Here is a 22,160-nt window from a genome sequence, read left to right as displayed (position 1 = left end):
TTCGACAGTTATTTTTCCTAAAATGATGCGGATTCCTAAAACGTGTGCTGATATTACATGCAAAATCCAAAATCGATGTATCTATTGGAAAGTATAAGAAGGCTGAGAAAAGTTAGCAAATGCACGCTTGTAAAAGCTACACTTTCTGAAGTATTAACTGTAATAAAGCAGTTTCCACAGCTCCATATCACAGCATACTTTATTTACCGTGTTGCACAATGCGAAAAGCGTGCTTTGTATTATCTGGAGATTAATTGGTCTAATCTTTTCTTATGCGACAGAAAGGGCGTTCCACTTCAGGCATCATTCAAATACCGGAATTGGATAGGTCAACTGCATGCTTCACTCATTCTTTGCGTTTTCACTAGTGGAAGACTGCTGGAAATTGAGGCGGGACATTAAGCGCGGGAAACGCAATCGAGGAAACCAACTTTCTGCGGAAGAAAAGGGATTCTGTTAAAGAGCAGAGTAGCAGTTTTGGAACTGTAATAGTAGTATCTGATAATCCGATCTATCTTTATGGTACCTTTCAGTCAACTGTAAACAGCTTTTGGTGTAACGAAACGATTTTGATATTATAGTACATTTCGTGTGGAGGGTGAGTTAAAAGTAAAAGTGTCATATGTAATTAAACGACTAGTCACTTCATTGGAGTGTATGTGCAAGGCGGAATTTTCTGCACAGATGGAGGAGCTACATTTGTAGTGTGAATTATAGACGTTCGGGTTCCTGGTTATAGGTGTCTTAGGTGGATAATTTCATCCAGAAGGGTAAATGTCTGTTTCAGTCAATAAACTGCTTCAGATCCGACACTGGAGCATGTTGCAATGCCACACTTCTAGGTTGTAGGTGCTGGCGCAGAGCGTTGTCATACTATGTATGTAGTCCTGATCTGTTGTCATTTAGTCAGTGGTGTAAGCACTATACTGTTTAGGTATTATTTCAGTTTAGATGCCATAATCGTTTTTGCTGCTTTAATGGTACCCTTAAATTGTTTAGGAGGCGGGGATCGTACCTCTCAACTGTACAAATTCTTGCCACATATTTTTGGCCCGTTTTTAATTGTGGTTTTCTGGCAAATCATGAAGTTGGGTAATAATGACAGACATATGACTTTCAGACTTCTTGCCCTTCAGAAAATTCATGCTAATGCAAAAGCTGTTGTTCTATCAACTTTCTAACTTTGTAAGAGCGATACTTAAAAATTGTCCCAATTTTTGGGCCTTTGTCCCCCTATTATTTATGGCTTTGTCCAGATTTTTTTTCTGTAAGAGGTTGAGAGGTATGGTGGGGATTGCTTTTACTGTCAGACCCTGCATGGTCTTCTGCATAATAGTTTCATTTTTATTTTCTTTCTTTTCTAGATGAAATTGTTATTGGCTGCTGTCAGAGCTGGGGTCAAGTCTGAGTTTACAAATAAATGTTGTGTTTAAGCATTGGTAGCAGTTCAAGTAGAGCAGATTTTGGCTTACAGTATGTTGTTCGTTGTATGTTATGGTAATTTATTTAAGTTCTTGTTCTTTCGGCTGCTCCCGTTAGGGGTCGCCACAGCAGATCAACTGTTTACATTTCTTCCTGTCCCCTGCATCTTGCTCTGTCACACCAACCACCTGCATGTCCTCTCTCACCACATCCATAAACCTTATCTTGGGCCTTCCTCTTTTCCTGTTACCTGGCAGCTTCATCCTTGGCATCTTTTCCCAATATACTCTGCATCCCTTCTCAGCACATGTCCAAACCAATGTAATCTTGCCTCTCTGGCTTTGTCTCCAAACCTTCCAACCTGGGCTAACCCTCTAATATACTTATTCCTAATCCTGTCCATCCTCGTCACACCCAGTGCAAATCTTAACATCTTCAACTCTGCCACGTCAAGCTGTGACTCCTGCCTTTTTGTCAATGCGACTGTCTCCAACCCATATAACATAGCTGGTCTCACTACCCTCTTGTAGACCTTTCCTTTCACTCTTACTGGTACTCGTCTGTCACAAATCACTCCTGACACTCTTCTCCACCCACACCATCCTGCCTGTACTCTCTCCTTCACCTCTCTTCTACACTCACCATTACTCTGAACTGTTGATCCCAAGTACTTAAACTCATCCACCTTCACCACCTCTACTCCTTGCATCCTCACCATTCCTCTATCCTCCCTCTCATTCACACACACATATATTCTGTCTTAGTCCTGCTAACCTTCATTTCTCTTCTCTCTAGAGCATATCTCCACCTCTCCAGGGTCTTCTCCACCTGTTCCCTACTCTCACTACAGATCACAATGTCATCTGCAAACATCATAGTCCACGGGGACTCCTGTCTGATCTCGTCTGTCAACCTTTCCATCACCATTGCAAATAAGAAAGGGCTCAGAGCTGATCCTTGATGTAATCCCACCTCTACCTTAAACGCATCCGTCACTCCCACCGCAGACCGCACCGCTGTCACACTACCCTCGTAAATATCCTGTACCACTCTTACATACTTCTCTGACACTCCAGACTTCCTCATACAATACCACAACTCCTCTCTAGGCACCCTGTCATATGCTTTCTCTAAATCCACAAAGACACAATGCACCTCCTTCTGACCGTCTCTGTACTTCTCCATCAACACTTTCAGAGCAAACATCGCATCTGTAGTGCTCTTTCCTGGCATGAAACCATACTGCTGATCACTAATCATCACCTCCCTTCTTAACCTAACTTCCACTACTCTTTCCCATAACTTCATGCTGTGACTGATCAATTTAATCCATCTGAAGTTACTACAGCTCTGCACATCACCCTAATTCTTAAAAAATCAGTACCAAAACACTTTTTCTCCATTCCTCAGGCATCCTCTCATTTTCCAAGACTTCATTAAACAATCTCGTTAAAAACTCCACTGCCATTTCACCTAAACACCTCCATGCTTCCACAGGTATGTCATTTGGACCAACAGCCTTTCCGTTCTTCGTCCTCTTCATAGCTATCCTTATTTCCTCCTTGCTAATCCACTGCACTTCATGATTCACTATCAGCACATCATCCAACCTTCTCCTCCTCTCATTCTCTTCATTCATTAACTCCTCAAAGTACTCTTTCCATCTGCTCAACACACTCCTCGCTTGTGAGTACGTTTTCCTCATTATCCTTTATCACCCTTATCTACTGCATATCTTTACTAGCTCGGTCCCTCTGTCTAGCCAGTCGGTGCAGGTCCTTTTTTCCCTCCTTAGTGTCCAACCTTTTATACAACTCTTCCTATGCCTTATCCTTAGCCTTTGCCACCTCTCTTTTTGCCATGCACCTCATCTCCTTATACTCTTGTCTACTTTCTTCATCTCTTTGACAATCCCACTTCTTTTTCGCCACCCTCTTTCTCTGTATACTCTCCTGTACTTCTTCATTCCACCACCAGGTCTCCTGGTCCTCCGTCCTCTTTCCAGATGTCACACCAGGCACCTTTCTAGCCATCTCTCTTACTAGCTCTGCTGTAGTTACCCAGCTATTCGGTAACTCTTCATTGCCACCCAGTGCCTGTCTTACCTCTTCCCTGAACATCCCCTCACAATTACCCTTTTTCAATTTCCACCATTTGATCCTTGGTGCTGCTCTCACACTCATCCTCCCTCTTCTTGATCACCAATGTCATCCTACAAACCCCCATTTTATGCTGCCTAACTACACTTCCCCTGCCACCACTTTACAGTCTCCAATCTCCTTCAGACTGGCCCTTCTACATAAGATATAATCCACCTGTGTGCATCTTCCTCCACTCTTATATGTCACCCTATGCTCCTCCCTCTTGTTAAAATATGTATTCATCACATGGTAATTTATTAAAGTAGTGGTGTTATTTCTGTATGGGAGAGGGAATTACAGGTTTCAAATGACAGCTTAGACTATTTGTATTCTGACTACTACCTTACCAAAAGTACTCGCAAGCTTCCATCTTTTGTGAATGTGATTTAATATTATTTAGGTTGTTTTATTTTACACTGTTATGTTTGGCTTTAGAGGAAAGTATAGAAAGCTGGGTTACTCATGCTATGATAAGGAATTTGTTTTTATTTAAAGAAAAATATTTCTCTGCTGTACGTATATGTTACTGCGGTGGTGGTGCTGCGGTAGCGTAGTCGCCTCACAGATGTTGCCCGTTCGATTCTCAGTTAGTGTCTTCTGTGTTGCGACATGCGTGAATGGGCGTTCTTTCGTTGAAGGTTGTGCGTTAGGCCCGGTAAGCCAGCATGTAAAAATCTACTGCCAATCATTAGCGGACCGGAGTTCCGCTGTTGCGACCCCTAACTGGGAAAAGCCGAAAGACACAAACGTATATGTTGCTCACATCTTGCTTTTCTTATTGCCTTGGGGAGTGAGAGAGGACTCCTAGCTGTTTGCACTTTGAGGAGGGAACCGAGAGGTGTGGTGAAGAGCCTGGAAATCTGTGTGATTATGTTTAGTTATATAATGAAGGGATCTGATAGTAACTGACAGTATTGATTATAGGCTCTCTACTTTTTCACTTTTGGGTCTTAATGCTATGATCCTATGATACCCTAAATTTATTTTGAACTGACCAGTGAATCTGCACACAAAATGTGCAGATAGTTTGTGTGGAGCACTGCTTGTTGTAATGGTTTCTTCGCTTTTCCTTCCTGCTGTCTTGTTTCCAGTTCCTAAACAAGGCATTTCTATTTACTGTATGCCATTGCTTGATGGTAGTTTTGGCAACACTGAAATCACTTGATGGTTATCTTCTTAGACGGTCTTTGTTTTCTTGATGTGTTTCTTAATTGTGTCAGTGTAAATGTATTCCTTTACCAGCATGAGATATTTTGATGTAACTGAGCTTAAGAGTGCAGGATTTGTTTTAGTAATGAGTAAGACATCCAAATTCAATGAACATTTCACTGATGTTGATGTAGAAGCAGTGGTGACAGTATCCCTGCACTTTTAGATATCAAGTCACCCAACTTTAATCTTGTAGTTTAATGAATGAGAAAAGGTCTGGAGTGGCTAAAAAATGGTTCAGTCCCTTCAGATATATTAGGAGATCAAACTTCTGTAACTTAATAAGTGACGAAAACAGATCTAGAGTGTAGAAAAAGAAAATGGGAGGCAAAAATCAGACTGATGCACATTGCCAAATATATTAATGGTGAATGGATTAACTTGGACTGGTCTGTCTGAGCTGCAAACCGACTGGGCTTTTATACAAAAGACAATTTAAAGTGCTGTGTTTTGTGATCATGTGAAGACTTGGGCTATATTGTACTTCAGGGCCTCACCAGATGTGCAGTGGCAAGACCCGCCCAAAACCCGCCCCTGTGCTGTTTCGTAATCGGGCACTAATGAATATGTATTCCCTTGAAGAATCCTAATACACTGTCCGGCTTTTAGTATGTGTCTTGTGTTGTCTTCTAGAACAATTGTTTGTTTCTTATTTTTTAATATAAGCAAAGAAATGTGTATTTATTAAATAAGACATATTTCAGAAACTTCGTTTTGTTCCTGCATCTGGCTGTCTGCCAAGTATATTTTCTTTTAAATTAAACGGTAAACTACATGGTCACGTTTTAGCTAATGATTTAATCGGGAGATACTTTTTTTTTTTGTTCAAAATAAAGTATATAAGCTCACTTCTTATTCTTGTCTGGACCTAGGGTTACCACCAGTTTTCCTTTTAGGCTGGGCAGTCCTTATTTGGGCAGGTGTGTCCTTGGGGAAGGGGATATGAAAATGGCAAGTGTCCTTGTTTTCTAAGTTCCCTTTATTAGTCGACTAAAGCTATGAATCACTTACCAACCAACTAAAATTCTAAAAAGAGTGGGCTTTTATTTTAGCAAAAAAGCTGTTATTTTTGTATCTGAAACATTTCAAAATGTAACAAGCAACTAAAATTCTTCAAGAGTGTGCTTTTATTTTTAGCAAAAAAAGTCCATTTGTTTGCATTGTTTGAATGTCATGTCAGTCATGGCTCATTATGTATGCAGACCTGGTCGTCAATCATTCGTGGCATGCCCACTTCTGTGAAAAACACAAGGTGAGGCCTTCAAGTACAATATCGCCGAGACTTGTACAGTCAGCTGTGCGTTTGCAAGAAATTAAAAAACTGTTCCTTTTTAAGTGTTTTTACACTTACTACTTGTGTGTAGTAAACTTGACTTGTATCTTCGTAAAGAGTATTTTCACATTTGTATTTTGATATTTTATAGCAGATGGTTATGTTTTTCATTATTCTCATGCAGTGTTCATAAATTAATTTTTAACAATTATTCGTGCTAACATCTTACTTTCTTAAGCCTCGTTTTTCTTCGTTCACCTGAACATTATATAGCATGTATTGTTCCCGCAAATTCCATGTATTTTTATGTAATTTGCCCCTTCCTGTTTCTCTATCTCCTTTACAATATTCAGTACTTTAATTGTACATTTTCTAGTAATTGCTTTTAGACGGCTAGTAGCATAATGTGGCCTTGCTAAGTCAATGCAATTTGCTATGTCAGCAGTTCTGATACAGTACTCCATAGGGAATTTTTAAAATGTAGAAGTAAGTTAGGTTGGTAGATGGTTTTCCTTGTTGCAGTCAGTGGAAAGAGGCAGGGCTAAAAGGGAGTTGGGCCAGTGGTGGGAGTGTTCCTGGAGCAGTACAGCCCACTCACCTGCAGGCTGGCAGAAAGAATGGTCCATCAGTTAATCTGAGTTAAATGACTCTTTGTATGATGGGCATAGAGATGATTGCCTAAAATGGATGTGATAGCAAGGTGACCTCATTGGAGAGTACAGGATTGGATAGTAGTATTTAGCCTTTTGAGGAAGTATTGCCAATCTTACTGGTCCCATTATATTAATTATTAGTTGTTTTAATTGGCCTTGACTTAGTCATATCAAAGCATTACTTAATATTTCCTCGAAGGAATTTGCATTGCTTTACTCCTAGGTGGAAAAAGGGCTAGACATTTTGTAATTCAAGATACTCTTATACACTTAACTTTAAACTTTTGAAATGAAAGGGGAGTGGTTACTGCCTTCATACTAGTTTGTGTCTTTCCGCTTTTCCCGGTTAGGGGTCGCCACAGCGGAACTCCGGTCCGCTAATGATTGGCAGTTGATTTTTACATACCGGCTTGCCAGGTCTGACGCACAACCTTCAACGAAGGTACGCCCATTCACGCATGTCTCCACTGAGAAGACGCTTTAGCTGAGAATCGAACCGGACAGCGTCTTACTGTGAGGCGACAACGCTACCGCAGCACCACCACCGCCACTGCCTTCATACTAGTAATGCCAAAAATAAGTCTGTTCTAAGTTATTGGCTATGTAAACTGCGCTTCCACAGTGGTATGATTTATTAATACATATACTGATTTATTGTAAGTTTTATAACATTTTTCTTTGTGTAACTGCATGTGATCTGAAAAAAAAACCCCATAATGCGAGAACTGGGTAGAATATGGCTGCGACACACTTGGGTTGTTAATGCAACTATATTGAAAAAAAAATTCTGTTCTCATTTTTCATCTCCCCAGAGTTTTCTAGTAAGTGTGTTTTTTGAGCACTTGAGCAATTTAAATGTGTATAAGATAAATATCGTTATAATTATCCTAAGTTAGATGATGTGTCAAAACACATCTCAAGTGTAATGAGTGAAGATGGTGTTCTGGTTGATAATACCCTTGCTGTGTAACTAGAGTCACCGTATGACCACCTGAAGTGTCTGGTACTGCGTGACTTGTAAGAACTCCTCTCTTTTGTCTATTGTCATACGTAGCCTCTAGTATTTCTTTTTTCCCTTTAATCCACTTGCTTCATGGGATGGTGATTGTCACATTCAATTTTTCATCTCTTTGGTTAGTCTTGACCATAACATTGGGGTTGCACATATGAACACAGAGCTTCAGATCAAGGTGTGCATCTGACAGGTGGTGTATTATACTGAAAATGTGTGGAGTGGAAGAATGAATGTCACCTGACAACAGTGATTTTTTTTATAGAACCACATGTGATGATTAGACTTTGAAGAAGGGTAAAAGATCATTGCTGAGAGATAAGTTGGTAAGGGAGCTCTACAGACTTTTTTAAATAATCCTGATTTTATTATAAACAAGGTTTGGGAGCCAAATGAATAATGTATTGTAAGATGTAATACTATTATACGTGGTTGGAGAATTTCTTAAAAATACATCGTTACCAGTCTATGTTTTCCTGTGGACAGGACTACACAGTGGTGGTGTTGCTTCCTAACATTTACGTTTATGGTGTGGTTCTATCTGGTGTGCCCTGTATGGGAGTTTTAACCTTTGTCTGTCTTTTTGTTTTTTTTCCTGTTCCTAATGTCATGTTAGTAGGCAAATTGGGGTGTAAGTTGCCATTAGATATCAGATTGTGTGTGTGCGTCTTGTGTTTAACTAGCTTCCTGTCCCACTCAGGAGTGGTTCTGTGGCTTATTTTATGTGCTTGCCAGGATAAGATACAGTTTCCCCATTACATTAAGCCGGGTAAGTGGGTATCTGAGGATGAATGGTTTTCAGCAATATATATTTTGTTTACATTGTTTTTAGAAGTGGACATTTGGCAGGGTTGTTAGGAACTTGTTTGTACTAGCTGTGATGATTACATCATTAAGATGGTGCTGTGCACCAACGATATGCTGATTTGCAAAATCGGTGAAAACAAAGCCCTTATACTTGTGATTAAAGTGTTTTGTTTTTTATCTCTTGAACATTTTAAAAGTAAATGCTGTATTATCTGTGCCAGGCATGGGGCAAAACTGTGACTGATCCATGGGGGGTGGTAGCAGCTGGATGAGCCTGCAACATTCTATTCTGTTCATTTTAAAGAGGAAATTAAATCTTATTCATTAGGAAGCTCTTGAAGTTGTAAAAACTCTTGTATTCAGTCAGCTGTTAACAGGTCTTACTTGACATTTCCATAGTAGCTTAGTAGCTAAGACTTGCTTTGGCTGTCTCAGTGATTTGCCTCTCTGAGGCATCCCTATGTATTTTTGTGGTTTGAATTAGGAGCTGGCTTCTCTTCTGATGTAGCCTTCTAAGCATTCGGGTGCAAAGATGCTGAACAGAGCCATTTGTTAAAATATGCTGACAGTCAAGTGGTACCGGTAGGTTAAAAAGTCTCTATTGTGGGATAATTAAATCTTTTGTAATGTAACACTAAAAGGAAGTTAATTATCTTAATAACTGGCCTTGCTTGTGAGAAATTGTGTATGGTAAAAACACTTTACAGTATAAAACCAAATAAGTCTCATGTTCAAATCATTTCACATAGTCACAGAAATGTTTCAGATGTTGTGTAGAGGCACACTGAAATTCTGTGTGGCTCTACTGATGTATTTACAGGGTTTGAAAGTTTGACGGGATATCTGATACAGGTAAAAACATGATACGTCGGATACATGCAAAGATAGTAGAAGTAGTTCTTAAAGGAAAAGTGGCACATAATTGAAGGAAATTGAAAGCCTAGGTTTCAATAAACCAATTAATTTTAGCAGAATGGGTTAGTGGTATGATCACTGTTGTAAAGGAAACATCTGAGATTTGCATTTGTATTAACTTAAGATCTTTTTTTTTTTTTTCCCCAAAAAAATTTTGATTTTTGATATAGATGAAAGAAGCAATAACCCAGTTAGCAAAAACTGTACTTTTTCTGTTAAACCCCTACCACACGTCTCGCCGTATTTGTCAAAGACAAGGAAGACTCAAAGGTCCGTGACAGTTTTGATTCGTTAAATGTTTTGTCCAGCTTTTTAACGGAGAAGTACCCTATTAGGCACCATCTTTTCAAACTATTACCAAAAAATACTTCCTCTCTCCCTCCCTCCTGGCTTTACATCCTTTCCTGCTCCTCATCTGGGACAGCCAACATCCTTCATCACCTGTCTTATTTATTTATTTTATTTATTTACATTTGTTAACCGGGCTAGTCCAACTGGATGCAAGTCCATTTTCAGTGGAGGCCCAAGGAGAAAAGCTCCGCTATCTACTACATGGTAACAATACAAAAAAAATTAACAATGGTTGAAAAATCAAAAAAAGGATATAACTAACAAATCAGAAAGGCAGTAGCAACAATTTCAGTAAGTTACAAAAAAGGGGGATAGAGAGACAAGGAAAATGTTTAAGTATAGGTAAGGGAAGAAAAGGGAGAGAAGAATTAAGTTCTTTTTAAGAAAAGTTAAGAAGAGTGTTACTAGAGAAATAAAGTTATTTAGTTAAGATAGTAATATTTCAGGTCCTAGGGAAAACAAAAATTTTAGATTGAAGAAATAGATGTAGGAGAAAGTATGAGGGATAAAGGGGGAGAATAGGAGGTGTAAGAGGAGCTAGCTCAACTGGGATTGATGCAAGAGCAAAGCCAGTGTTTAGTAAGAAAGAGTTTTAGTTTAGTCTTAAATAGTGTAGTGGAAGTCTGGGCTAAAATGTCTAGAGGAAGTTAGTTCCAGATTTTGCCAACTGAGTTGGAAAGTATGGAGTCACCTGCTGTATTTTTTGCAAGAGAAGTTTGAATCAGTATTTTATTGGAAGAGCGTAAGGCTTTTAAGTTGTGGTAGGGTTTTATAAGGGTGGAGAGCATGGGTATGTTTTCTGGATGGTAAAGGGCTTTGTGGGCAATTGTAAGCTGATAGTACTGTATTAGGTGGGGTAATTCAAGCCATCCTAGGTTAGAGAGGTTCAGACAGTGATGTGTTTTATATGGAGAGGCAGTGGCAAATCTCGCAATGCTGTTGTGAGCTTATTAATGTTATAACTTAAAACACCGAATCGCTTAACCTGTATTATAAAATTTGTTATTGTTAATATGACTACATTACTTTTGACACCTTGGAGCTTCTCTCTCCAAAGGGCACTTGTGTGCCCAGTCGGACTTTTCCGGTAAGAAAATGTCAACAAATAAACGAATAGAGGAAGCACATTATGCGTCCATTTCCTGAACAAGTACTACCAGCTGCAAAACAAGTTTCAACTCTCATTTACGAGGGTAATCATTTTTTTTTCTCCAGATGCACATAAGCAACAGTTCACCATCCATTTTACTTGCTGCTAAAGTAGCTGATGCTGCAGTCAAACAGAAAAAGAAAAACTACGAGGGATGCATGATGCTAAGACTAACCTAGCTTAGCCAACTAAACTAAAACATGCCCCAAGATCTGCATGCAGTATCTATACATCTCTAAACTCAGCTTGCAAGACAGAAGTACCAGATTCTACCTAAAAAGCTGGATAAAACATTTAACAAATCAACAACTCTGTCACAGACCTTTGAGTCTTCCTTGTCTTCGAATACGGCGAGACGTGTGGTAGGGGTTTAACGGAAAAGTACTGCAAAAACACATACAGACAGCAAAACTTGGATACATATTGGACAGTAGCATTCTAAATGGGAATAGGGCATTTGATATGCTAAGCTAGACAGAAAAAAAGGATCCTTATGAATGCAGCAATTCAGAAGTTATCAACAACAGCTGACTTTAAAACCGTGGTGCAAACAAAAAGGTACATTTTTTAAGGTGTACCACAAAAAAACAGTTGTCATTGGATTGGAGTAACCAGAAGAAAATGCAAATGTTGACCTACAAAAAGTAAAACGTTTAAAAGTCAACTCTTTTTATATTCTAAAGTTGTTTAACTTTCCTGTGAGTATCCATAATGTTGTCAATATGAAGTGAGTCTAGATAAAACGAAAATTCTTAACTACAACATCTAATCCTATCAACGCTATTTACATTAGATGCCACTCTTTATTTATTTAATTGCTGTTTCAATGCAACATCAGTTGAGAAGTTTCACATCAACAAAAGAAACATCTGTCATAAAAGCTGTGGACTAATTGGGATGACAGAAAAGAAAAAAAGAGAAAAAGAATTGTGTTAATTTACATTTGCAAAAGGCCTTCAGATGAAGTGGTAACTTTTTTTTTGTTTAAGGTATTCTGGGAAGCTGAGGAAGTTTGTTAAAAGTGAGAGAGAGTGCTAGAATGTGTGGGGAGTATTAATTGAAACCTGTTATACTGTTTGTTTGGAGTATAGGTAAGTGGGTTAAGGGGGGGGGTGGCTTTAGTCTTTTTAGTATTGTATCTAAAAGATAACCCTAATATTTTTGAAAATATGCGATTTTATTAGGGGATTTGTCAGTTTATGAATCTGACAGCTAGGGTTTTGAAGTTTTCCCAAGAGATCATGGATTTATCTAACCAATTTTTGGCTATGTAGTACTTGATTAGGGCACATATTGTTATAAGGATTTGTTTGAATAAGCTTGGTAGATTATTTGGAATAGTATGTAAGATTTGGTTTTTCACAAAAAAGTAGTTTTCTCATACCCCATTTTTTCAAGCTTGACTCATAAAAGAGCACCATAAACTTATTAAGATCTTGAGGATCAACGTGTTCATCCCCATCACTTATTGAGGAAGTTGTATCAACAATACCAAATTCTAAGTTTTTTTTCATTACTAGATGAAATCCAAATATTCTAGCAGATAGAGCTAGCAAAGAAAGCTCTAAATTGTATGCATTAAGTATATCATTAGAAAAGTACAAAATCCTTAGCCTTCTGTTTGGTGTCTTGTCAGCACCATAGGTTTTCTGAAGAGCTGTAACGCATGTAATTGAAGGCTTGCCAGGTGTTCTAAAAATAAATGATATATCAGTGTGGAGTCTGACAAAAGAACAAGACAAACTGATCAACTGCCAGAAAGACTAAGGCAGCGTTATGTCAGGTTAAACAAGTGGAAATTATACATGAATGACTGGAATTAAATATATGGGTTATATTTTGTTGTCTGAGAAGGATTGGAATGCAATGCACAAAAGGTCAGTTGTTTTGCAAATGCCAGAGCCATAAGATAACCAGGCTTTACAGAATCTTCTAATAATGATGTAATGTCTTGCAAAGTATTGTGCTGAGTGTATAAGATAACTGTATCACAATGAAAGGTATTAGTCTAAGGATAGCATGGGGATAGAGCTCTGAACAACAGAAGAGTTTTAAAAGTGCTTAAAAACAAATTACAGATATGCAAACTTAACTAGCTTTTCATATCGTAGTATTTAGATCAACGAAGATGCTGCTTAGCATAGTAGGAGGTATAAGTTTTCAAGTAAATACACCAGTTGCCTGTGTGAAGGGCCACTAGAAAATTTGCATATAATTTTAATGGAAAGTGCTGTAATGCTTTGCAAAAATTGCTGGAAAATTGTGAGCTTTCGTACCCACCTCAACCTCATTGCCATCTAATAGTTTGTTATATCATAGTGTGCATCTTGTATTAATCACACGTTACTAGACAGTAGTGCCATGTGCAGGTGCTTTCATTTTGAGTTTTCCTTAAATCGTCTCTAAGCTTTGCACTTCACCTGTTCAAGGCCTTTAATATGCACGTTAACGCCATTAATGATATTTTAATCAATAATTTTGGAATTCTATCTAACTTTTTTGTTTTCACCTTTATTACATTATCACAGGCAAACCAGCTATTAAAAAATTTCCAGTTGCATAAATTATACAAGTTAAGGACTGATAGTTACAGAAAAGAACATAACAAGATTACATAATTTGCTTAATTCCTGTCTTTCCTTAAACCTCAATCCTCCAAAATATTCTATGTAAGTTGCTCCCACCCTTTTCTAAGATTCCTACTTCCATTTATTTTATCTCTGTCTGCAATGTTCACTACTTCAAATACAATTGTTTTAGACTACGCGTTCCATTTTCTAGTACTTGTTTATTTTTGCCTGCCACCAGAATTAAATTTAAGGCAATAGTATGTCTAGGCGATTAAGATCCTGTGTCTCAACTCAAATAATTTCCTTAGTTACACTTATTTGCTCACCCAGTACTTATGACAGTACTGTGTAGAGTATTTTAAAGTCTGCTAGCTCATTACACTCCCAAAACACGTTTCCAGTTGCCTTTTTTTCACAGTCACACCTCCAACATTTGCCATCTACTTGAGGAAAAAATCTTTGGAGTCTGTTTGGGGTATAAAAATACCTATGCAAACGCTTCCAAGCAAAAATCTGAAATCTTCTAGATTTTGTTGCATACTTGAGAGCATGGCAGTGCAGCGGTAGCATTGTCACCTCACAGCAGTAGGTTCTCCGGTTCGATTCTCTGCTGGGGTGCCTTCTGTGCGGAGTCTGCATGTCCTCCCTGCGTTTGTGTGAGTTTCCTCCCACAATTCAAAGACGTGTCTGGAGCATTTCTCCCCAGGCCTCCACTGAAAACTGGCTTTGTTCCAGGTTGGACTTTCATGGTAAACAAATGTTAGATAAATAAACATAAATATGCCCCCCTCCCATTGTTTCCTTATGTCCTTTCATAATTCCCTTGTAAATTGCTTATCCAGTCTTTTCTATTATCCTCTGATTCTTGTAGTGCAATATTTTGTATGCCTTACTGATTTATCCCTATTTTAATAACTGCTTCTGCTCTGCATTCTACTAAAAACTCTCCCAGAAGGAAGCCTTTCAATTAAAATTCACATATCCCTTTCTCTTTGCCTATACTCTATCAATCTGTGTTAAGGAAGGCTGTCTCTAGCCTCTTGCCTGTCTTCTTGGCCTCTTCCTCTTCCCATTCTGTTATTTTTTCCTCTAATTATTTACTCCCTATAGCTTGGTTACTTTGCCAGTTTTCTTCAGTAAATTCCAGGCCCTTCTTGCCTAACCTCTCTAACCCTATTTGTAGTCATCCCTATCAGCAAAACCTCTTTTCTGCATTCTCACATTGACTCAGTTATCAAAAATACTTGTTTCTTACTTTTATGAATGTAATATTCTCTATGGCTGTTGCTCTTTTTAAGGATCTGCATCAAAAATTCCACTTTCTCTTTAGTTCTTGACCCCCCCCCATTCCATCATCCCTTTCCATGTTGAATGCTGGGTTTCTGCTTGCATTGTGTATATGAGCCTTAATTGTGTAGTTCTAAAATATCCTTTCAAATCAGGAAATCCTAAACCACCTTGTTCTATTGCAGGGATAAACTTATCCCACTTGATCCTTGCCTTCCTCCTCTTCCAGATAGTCTTTCAAGGCATAATTATCCACAGCTTCTTCTCTGGTTGGTAAAAATATGCCTCACCTGTATATAAAACTAAAGTGACAAAAAAATGTTTTCATTGCTTGTATCTTGCTATCCATAGCCATAAACAACACAACAATTGAGGAACTGGAAGCTTGTGTATTCTCTTCCCACATATCCTTAGCTGTCATAACAACTGCCTTTTTAATACATTTTTCTAAATGTTTCATTCTATCCTGTCCCCATAAATATGGGTATTGCTGAACCAGTTCAGTTCATGTGTGGGTGTATAATTTACAGCTATAGCCTTTATAGGTTCATAGGTTCATACTAGGCTATCTGCCCAAGGGCATTTATAAGCCTAGCCCAGAGTTTTGTGGCTTTCGCCACCCCTTTAGTTTGAAGGAAACTATGCCCATTATTTTGCTGTGCCTCTGTTAAGCAGTGACACTGAGGTAATCCCTGGGGTATATCTGCAATCTCCCATCCATTGGTCAAGATTTCATTTGAACAAGGCCAGCGAGGTGCTCTGCCTCGCATGTACCGGGATTTTGTTCCACAGCATAGGGAGTCTCTGGGTGATGAATCTGTCCCTCCAGCACGTCCTATTAATAACCGTGTCAAGGTTTAAGTCTCCCGCCCTTGTAGTTCTGAGGGATCTAGATTTTTTGAGGTGAAGCATGTTCATCAAATCTGGGTTTGACATGGCCTTGTATGTCAGGCACAGGTCACCTCTGAGCAAGCGGTAAGCGACTGAATAGAGCTGGAGTTCTTTCAGTCGGGCAGCATAAGACATATTTTTGAGACCCTTTATCCTTTTGGTGAGGAACTTTTCTTTTTTCATTTTATATACCGAAAAACCTGGAACTGTCTCAATGTTCCACAGCACCCTGCAGATTAATTATATATCACCATTTTTTTTCTCATCTCCTTTCTTAATTGCTGAGCCTTCTCTAGCCTTGACATACTTGAGTCTTCCATAAATATTGGCATACTTGAGTCTTCCAGAAATATTCCCATGTGTGCTCTTTCCGGAGTTCCACGTTTTCCTGCTTTATACAAGTTTTCATAAAATTTCAAAAATCCACTTTGAACTGTTTTTAACCTGGGATCTATGTAATCGAGGCCAAGTATTGAGTCGTCATAATTTCGTGTACAAATGTGTCCGAGAGAAAACAAGCTATAGAACATTATTTTCATGGATTATACATTATTTTTTTCTAAAAATGTTAATTTACTTAAGCTTTACATACTTTCCTTAATCCTGCCTTCCTTTAAACCTCTCTACCTCCTGGATATGATTCTGCATGTATTGTACCCACAAATTCCATTTATTTGTACATTTCTGCCTTCCCTTTTCTAAAGATACCACCTTCAACAATATTCAAAATATATATACCAACTGTAACCGAAGTACTGATTTCCATTTTCTAGTTGCTGTATTTTTTGTCGGCCAGTAGCATTCAACTTGTTTGTCTAGGTAATTCAGATTTTGCATCCCAGCTCGCCATAATTGTTTTCTTAGTTACACCTATTTGTCCCCAACATTTCCGAGAAAATACTCTGCATGGAATATTAAGTTCCCAATTACTACTTTTTCTCTCCCCTCATATCTCCAGCATTTTCTGTCTTCCAGAGGAAAAATTCCCTGAAGTCTGATTTGAGTGTATAAATCACCCCCCCCCCCCGTTGTGGGTGTCCTCTGCATTTTGCCCTGTCACACCATCCACTTGCATGTCCTCTCTCACCACATCCATAAACCTTATCTTACCTGGCAGCTCCATCCTTATCATCCTTTTCCCAATATAGCCAGCATCCCTCCTCGGCACATGTTCAAACCAACGCAATCTCGCCGCTTTGGCTCCAAACCGTCCAACCTGAGCTGACCCTCTAATATAATGATTGCTAATCCCATCCATCCTCATCACACCCAATGCAAAACCTTTAACTCTGTCACCTCCAACTCTGACTCCTGCCTTTTTGTCAATGCCACCGTCTCTAACCCATATAACATAGCTGGTCTCACTACCCTCTTGTAGACCTTAAATATTATCTGTGCAAAAAAACAAAAAAAAAACTAAACCTCCTGGACTTTGCATACTTGGGAGCAGTATAGATGTCTTCCTACTGTTCTTTGTCAATTGCCATGCCATTCTCTACAAATGTATCCCTTTTAACAGTAGCTTCTGTTTTAGACTCAAAACTCTACCACAACTGATCTTTCACTGTACACACACTCCCTTATCTCTTTCTGTTTGCTTTCCCTAGCAAAAATTGATAACCGAATAAAAGCAACCTTCCGTATGCAGCCCTAACAAGTGTTTAGCCTCATCCTAGTGTAATACCTTCCCCTCCCTTGTTATTTGCTCCCAGTAAAGTGATTCTTTGTTAGTTCCATCTCCCCTCTTGCCTATTTTCTGTACCCCCTACTTGCAGTCATCACTACTGGGGAAAATCTATTTACTCCATTCCATGTTTGCTTAATTCTTCAAATACTTTTACTCCATATGGTTATATACATATTCATCTTGGGGACCTGCATTCAAAATCTTACTTCTTATTTCTCAAACTCCCTGTTTCATCATTATCCATTTACACTTAGATTTATAACTTTTTGCTTGTGTTACTGTGCAATTAAGTGTCATATCTTCAAACTGGGTAATCTTAAACTATATTGCCCTATGTGAAGAATCCGCTTATCCAATTTAATACTTTGTCATCCCCCTACAGTAAATTCATTCGACTCTTTATTATCATCCAGAAGTTTTCCTCTGGTTGATTAAAAACACAAATGCATGACCTGTATATAAAACGAAAGGGGAAAAAACTAACTTTTTTTTTTCTCAACAAGAAACATCTTAATTTATCATATGACACAGCCCACGTTATGTTTTATATAAATGACAAACCATGGTGACACAATCTCACTTGCAAACATTATACATTCCAGACCGTGCCGACACAACTGTAGCTGCAAACATTATACACGACTAACAATGATTGGATAGGTTAAAAGTTAACCATTACATAGCTCATTGATCCCACAATTCCCACTTTTTTTTATGTAATTTGCTCCTACCCTTTTCTAAAGATACAAATTCTAGTTGTTTTATCTGTGTTACTATATTCACTACTAGTACAGTTGGTTTAGACTTTAGTTTGCATTGTCTAATAACTGCTTTTTTGGCAGCTGTCATAATTAGACTCAGCAAGGCCTTACTATGTCTAGGCAATTCCAATTCTGTATCATAGGCCAGAAAAATAATTTCCGTATGTACACCAGTTTGCTTAAGTAGTATCTCTGATCGTGGAGTCTGCAGGAAATCTTTAATCTAAAGTCTGCCAAGTCATTACACTCCCAGAAAATATTCCCAATTACCTCTTTATTCCCCATCACACCTTTTAACATTTGCTGTCTATCTGAAGAAAAATTCTCTGGAGTGTAAAACGCCTAAGCAAACATTTCCAAGATAAAATGCTAAATATTTTAGATTTTCTTGCGTGCATATATTACCCCCCATTGTTTCTTTGTGAATTGCTTATCCAGTCTCTCTTCCCAATCCTTTCTAATCTCCTCTGATTCTTATATTTATCCTGCAATATTTTATATGGTGTACTAATTCATTTTTAACACTAGTTTCTGTTTTAGATTCTACTAAAAACTCTACCAGTGATGGCCTTTCATTTAGGACCCCCTATTTATTCTCTTTGCCTGTACTCTGATAACAGCCGTTAATAGGGAAGGCAAGGGAATCTCTAACATACAGTCCAAATACATTCTCGGCGTCTTCCCTTTCTAGTTATTTGCTCCCAGTGCCTTGGTTTCTTTGCCAATTTTCTCCAATAAATTCCAGCTTCCTATTGTCTGTATCCCTAATTGCAGTCACCCCTATCGGCAGAATCTCCTTTCTCCATTCTTGTGGTGGCTTCGTTTTTAGAATACTTTTAATATAATATGATGTATGCTTATTGTTATTCTTTAAGGTCTGTGTCCAAAATCCCAGTCTCTCCTTTTTCTTGAGCTTTCCCCGTTTCATCATAATCTCTTTCTACTTTGAATTAAAGCTCCTATGCATAGCGCAAGCAGAATACTATAATTGTGTAGCTCTGAAATACCCCCTAAAATTGGGTAATCCCAATCTGTCTTGTCCTGTTGGAACAATGAGCGTATTCCACTTGAGTCTTGCCATCTTCCCCGCCCAAGTAAAAATGGTTCAGGTCTTTTATTAATTGCTATCCCCAACCTCTCCTCTGGTTGATTTAAAAAAAAAAAAATATGCCTTACCCATGTGACTAAAACGGCTAAAAACATTTTAACTGCTTGTATTTTATTATCCATATCCATTTTACAGAGTTTTCAGTTTTAGTATCCTGTTTTGTTTAGTCTGTTCCCACATACCCTTAGCTGCCACACTGGAATCATTTTTAATCCATACACCTAACTACTACATTTGATCATGTCCCCATAAATATGGATATTGCTAAACCAGTTTGTATGTGGGTACATCATTTACACCAATTGCCTTTGTTTTAGCTTCATTAATTTTGTATCACAAAAAGATTAACGGTCTTAAAATGTTCCACAACACTGAAATGCCCTTTTCTGGTTTTATTAGGAATAAAATAATATAATTTACAAATAGAGCCAGTTTTTCTTGACTATCACAACAATTATATATTTGAATTTCTGAGTTCCTTGTTTTCTATGCCGGTAGTTCTAAATATAATGCAAATAACAACAAAGGGGAAAGAGGATACCCTGTTTGGTTCCTCTACTCAAGCAGAACTTGTCACAGAGGAACCCATCCACTTTAATTTTCATTTCCGATTACTTGTATATCCTCCTAATCAACTTTATAATTTTTATCAGGGAATGCAAATGTTTCTATTGCCCTGGTCATAAAAGTCCCAGCTTACTCTGTCAAATGCTTTCTCTGCATCAAGAGCCACAAACAGTAATGGTATTTTCTTACATTCTTCTTCCCTCTGGATAATCAAGTGTTGTTAATGTTGTCAAATATTTGCCTCCCCTCCACAAAACCACACTGATGCATGTTTATCCATTTTGGCATCACTTTTGCCATCCTTTTAGCCATTATAGACATAAACACTTTATAATAGCAGTTTAGTATTGAAATGGCCCTGTATGTAGCTAGAGCTGATGTTTCTTTGCCGTGTTTAGGTATTATAGCTACCACCGCTTTCTTCCAGGATGTTGGTACTTCTACTTTTAAAGATGTGGAAGGTTTTAACAGCATTTTATAATTTGTTTACATTCTTGCATCCAAACGTCCACAGGAGGACTTCCCTGTGGATTGGTTTTATTTATATATATATATATATATATATATATATATATATATATATATATATATAGTCTATCCTGTTGGTAATTGAGCCTCATCTACTGCTAACCTTGGCACATTTAGTTCATCCCTAAACGTTTCCATTTGTACTTTTTCTTGATTTCCATATTTCCCTGCTTTATACAAACATTCATAGAATTTCTAAAATATTTTTAATACCTCTAGAGGATCTTTTGTTATAGGACTGGTGACAGCCCGTTCTACTGTCTGTTGCCGGAGTCATTGTGCTAAAATGTTTTCACGCTCTAGAGTGATCAAAAAACAGTTGCTTAACAGTATCTTTCCAAACTCATGCACATTATCAAGGTAATCCCTTATTTTCTGTTCAGCATTCTGCAGTTACTCCTCTTCTTGTTATGTGAGATTCCCCCTAGTTTGTAATACTTTACATTTGTCAGCCCCAATAATTCTTGTTGCTTCTTAACCATATCTCCCTTTCTTTTATTTCCATCCTATTTTATCCTACTCCCTAGCTATATTTTCAGAAGAAATTTCTATCTTCTCTAATAGCTGCAGAATCATTTCCACTACCCATTCCTTACATTCATGTCTTTTCAACAGATAGGTGGGGAAAGTGCCTTTGTCTCTTATTTTCATACCTTGCATTTTTATTTTTGTTGTTGCTGCATGATCTGAAATAGTTATGTTGTACGTATCAAGACTTTTTTTTTTCAATTAAATGCACATGTTCCTTTGAAATATGTAAATTCGCCATACCACTCTTACTATTGAATTCACATCTTCCATGCCAAATATTTTCATACATTTCTTTAAAAATCTGCCAGTCTTTATTACATTTTCTGTTCTGGGTCCCCCATATGCATCTTTACTGCTGCAAATCAAATTTCAGTCCCTACCTGCAAGTAATATTTCTTGCTGAAAGCTGATTATTTCTTCCAGAATTTTCTTAAGCTCCATTATAGTAGTTTCAGGTAGAATTTAATTGCATACCAGTGTAATCCTCATACCTTGCCAGTAGCCCTTTTTGTACTACAAATCTACCATTGTTATCTTTTTATCATCCACCATTGGAGCTCCTCTTGCAATTTAACATAAGTACTCCTCTTTTGTCCCGGGTATTTTTCTGAATAACCACCCTGAAAACCTTTTATTTATTAAATCCACACATTAATTTCTTTCCAAGTGTGCCTTCTGTAGCATAGCAATTTGTATTCTGCATTTTTACTATAGTTTACTACTCCTTCTTTTTTTTTATTTTTTTTGTATTCATCTATGAGACCACTGACATTTAAAGACATGACAGTAAGCATCGTTGTTAAAAAGTTATTCTCACCTTGTAAGTATAACAGCTTTTTTGTTAACTGTCTAGTTCCAGCTTTTGTGTTACATACATGCACTGTTTGGTAGGTTGATCTTTTAAACAGTATCTTGTCCTATCCATTTGATCCTGTCACATCTTAAAAACTTTGTTTTATTGAAAGCCCTCAAAAAATTGTGCCTGCAATACCCTCTAAAACCTATTAATACTACACACAACTATGTATGTCTTCAAACATTGACGTTTTATCTTCCTAATAGGAACAAGTGTCCCAAAAGGACAGCCACACTCGCAGACATGGGTTAGCCTAAAAGAGTTTATTCATGCTAAGATGCTTGATACAGCCTGTGTTTATAAGTGCTGTCTGGTTTTGTCATCTTTATAGCTCTTCCAGATGGGAACATGCTTTAATGCTTTCAGAAAACTTTCTCTTGGCCATTTTTGTTTATCGGATTAACTCCATGGAGATGTGAGGACCGGATACAACGTTGTTAC

General features: G+C 37.9%; 1 protein-coding gene across 1 annotated transcript in view; it reads left to right on the top strand.

Annotated features, from left to right (window-relative positions):
* Window positions 1-360: 360 nt before the first annotated feature.
* Window positions 361-22,160, top strand: part of LOC122802411 (chromatin assembly factor 1 subunit B-like) — an 857,184-nt gene continuing 835,384 nt past the window's right edge. Inside the window, exon 1 of the mRNA XM_044072033.1 lies at window positions 361-598. The gene's annotated coding sequence lies outside the window, so the exon portion shown is untranslated. The remainder of the gene's footprint in view (window positions 599-22,160) is intronic.

The sequence above is a fragment of the Protopterus annectens genome, chromosome 5.part0 (genome assembly GCF_019279795.1).
Source record: "Protopterus annectens isolate FY-2018-M chromosome 5.part0, PAN1.0, whole genome shotgun sequence".
In the NCBI taxonomy this organism is placed as follows: Eukaryota; Metazoa; Chordata; order Ceratodontiformes; family Protopteridae; genus Protopterus; species Protopterus annectens.
This window is presented reverse-complemented; position numbering and strand designations above follow the sequence as displayed.